Source organism: Sinocyclocheilus anshuiensis, unplaced genomic scaffold (assembly GCF_001515605.1).
Source record: "Sinocyclocheilus anshuiensis isolate Anshui unplaced genomic scaffold, SAMN03320099.WGS_v1.1 scaffold604, whole genome shotgun sequence".
In the NCBI taxonomy this organism is placed as follows: Eukaryota; Metazoa; Chordata; class Actinopteri; order Cypriniformes; family Cyprinidae; genus Sinocyclocheilus; species Sinocyclocheilus anshuiensis.
Genome location: NW_015557078.1, coordinates 120,998 through 124,303, shown reverse-complemented (window position 1 = coordinate 124,303; position 3,306 = coordinate 120,998). Strand labels below are relative to the sequence as shown.

Sequence of the window (3,306 nt, the reverse complement as noted above, 5' to 3'; positions counted from 1 at the left end):
TAATACACGAGTTTCACAATTTGAGTTGAATTACTGAAATAAATGAACTTTTCCACGACATTCAAATCTATTGAGATGCACCTGTATGTATGTACCAAGTGTTCCTGTAAAACCACAACAAATTCCTTGTGTTCGCGCACACTGAAGTGGCGAATAAAGCGCATTCTGATTCTGATTCTAATAAGAAAGCACCCCTACAACAACTTCTGAAAATGAACGGTAGTGTTTTACTCAAGCATTACATAAAAATTTCATTTTAACATGAGTTTAGGAACTGAATAATAAAAAGGAAAAATAAAACACTGAGTAGTATTTACTCTTTGAATTCAATATGCACCGATTCTTATTTAAGCTACAGAAGTTATTTAGGTAAGAGCAGTGAGTGATTTTCTCTTTGTCTTTTGTTCATGGCCCCAAATATTGCAAGCTGTAGCGATATGCATATTGCGATATGTACATTTGTGATATTTCGATATATTGCACAGCCCTATTGGTTACTATGGTTACCTACTTGGTATGTCTGCAAAAAAGGCAAAGCTTATGAGCTGAAGAGCACCATTTCCATGGTCAAACATGGAGGTGGACCAGTCTTGTTATGGGGATGCTTTGCTGTTGCACTAAGTGGAAATCTTGACTGTATGAAGGATATCATGGATCAATATCAGGCAATTTTGGCAAAGATTGGGATGATCATCCTGTTGGAAAGTTCAATGATCATCAAGCTTCTGTCTATGCTCCGAAGGCATCACAAAATATACATCCAAATCTACTGGAGTTTAGTTCAGAGATTGGTCGTAGAATGTTTGTAAGTGGTCTGTTCAGTTTCCAGATTCAAATCTCATTGGAAATACTTGGTGGAATTTTAATAAAGCAGTGGCAGCCCTGACCTGCAAGACATTCTGCTGCCATGAACAAAATTTTATGGAAAAAAAAAATTTTTTCACCCAGAAATAAAATTTCTGTCATTATTTACGCATCCTTCTTTTCACTGAGGTTTCTTGAAAGTTTGGTTGATATTTCTCCACACTGCTGCCTGTGGTCTGTAGAGAATAGTACAGTCGAGTACATAGTATAAATGCCTCCTCGCAGTGACTTTGAGGTGCACACACCTTCTGCTGTGGTTTGTGCCAGAACGAATGTGTCAGACTTAACAAGACTTAACTTGTGCACATACTACACTGACATTGAATCTTCAGATTGGTGCTCGATCAATGACCAAATCTTAAACTTTTACATTTGATCTCCCTTCCAGGCTTACGTATTTGGTTACAGTTTGGTGCCAGATAACAACCCAAGTAACTCTTACTTAAATTTACCAAGGTAAATAATACTTTAATCTTCAAAATTGTATAGGCAGTATTCGGTAGTCTTTGGTACGGATGTGTCCCTGCTGGTCATATGGCCTGGGAAAACCAAAAGCAAGTTCAGACACTCACACAGGGCAGGGCTTTATATTGCACCCCCTACACACACACATTATGCAGTAGTATGCTAACGAGTTTTATCCAAAGCATTCATTGAACCCTAACCCATGCTGGGTCAGCACTAGCAGCTGCTGTTCAGGTGCTTAGTCAGCTGAGAGAGACAGGTAGGGTTTGAATGTGTTTGAATGTGTGTTCATGTGAATGAGACAGCAGGTCTGGGACCAAATGCAACAGAGCTGATGGTAACCGCCCCATGACCCGAAGTACATCAGTCAGCAGGCAGAGGCTCGGCCTCTCTCTGTTTCTCTCTCTCTCTGTGTTCTGCTCTGTTTATGTGCAAGCACTTAATTGGTCTGCGTTGTTGACGTGAATTACTGCACCCGCTGCTGTTGTTAAAAGTTCTCTGGTATTTTCTTACCCATCAGAGAATTTGCTTTGTTGTTATCTTTGTTATGCCATGCACAAGCACTTGTGTGAGATTTTTCAGAGTTACGCATTTTACCTTCTCGGGTGATTGATTTCTTATGTGTTTCAGTCTTGAGTCACTTTATGTGGATGGATTTTAAAGGATTCACAATTTCCTAATAAAAAAGTACTTGAAACGATGGGATGATAATGTCTGTGAGGTAAATCAGATCAAATCACAATTTTATCTGTGATACAATGGCACCAAAATGTATTAGGGCACTTCACCCTTAATATATTGATTGCATTCATCTTTCCTGTTGGAAAGGTCAGTGATCATCAAGCTTCAGTTAATCAGGCATCACAAAATATGCATCCAAACATATACAGTATATCAAACTCTTTAAACAAATATACCGTACAATACATTTTCTTGGATTTACTTTTAAAAAGTTTGTTTTAATTCATGTTTGATGTCTTTTCCAGTGTTTTTTTTTTTATATCACTGTTCAAAACAATTGTGCTGATTAATATTTTTGTTATAACAGTGATATATTTGGTAACAATTTATTTTGATAGTCCACTTTAGACATTTGCATCTACATGTCAACTAGCAGTCATTAGAATATTAGTAGACTGTCTGCTTAATATCTTTGAACACTGTATTTTGATGGGTCCACAACATACAACATAATGACTATAAGAAACTTTGCAAGTATATGTCAACTTATTCTACTAACCCTAAACCTAACCTAACAGTCTACTCTAAGAGTTAGTAGACATGTAGTTGCAAATTAATGAGAATTAGTTGACATGTAGTTGCAAAGTTACTTATAGTTAGTAGAATGTCTAAAGTGGACTATCACAATAAAGTGTAACCATATATTTTACTTTGATAAATTGAATGCTTAAAGGAACAGCATTTATTTTAAATAAAACATCTTTTGTAACATTGTAAATACATTTTCTGTCACTTTTGATAAATTGAATGCATCCTTGCTGAAATAATTAATATTTTTGATTTTTGTGGCCTATGCATCAACACTTTATAATTAAAATACTACTACTAATAGTAATGTTTTTAACTGTGGCTTTTATGCATTTTAGCCCACTGTGTTTATGTACTTAAGCTCTGTCCCAAATAGTCTGAAACTAGCCTACCAGCATCCATGCAAATGGCCTGTTTACTGTGTCATTATACAGTCTGCTTTAGAGGTTGGGAACTATGCTGACTGGATTACTCTGCACCGCAGTGAACTCATTGTCTTTCCAGCAGGTCAAATTAGTTTACGCTTGGGCATCTTGTTTTTACCATTATTAACCTTTCTCAAGAATCTGTTTTGCATTTTGAATTATTCTCTGGAATACTGCACATTAAAACAGGGATGAATGTGGTTGACATCAGTGCACAACACTGTCTGCCACTACAAACAAATTATTAAAACACACACACACACACACACACACACACACACAA

The 3,306-nt window shown here is 36.5% G+C and overlaps 1 protein-coding gene across 1 annotated transcript in view; it reads left to right on the top strand.

Annotated features, from left to right (window-relative positions):
* The window catches only part of lekr1 (Leucine-, glutamate- and lysine-rich protein 1), a 161,923-nt gene that overhangs the window by 56,852 nt on the left and 101,765 nt on the right, over positions 1 to 3,306 (top strand). The gene's annotated exons all lie outside the window — the stretch shown is intronic.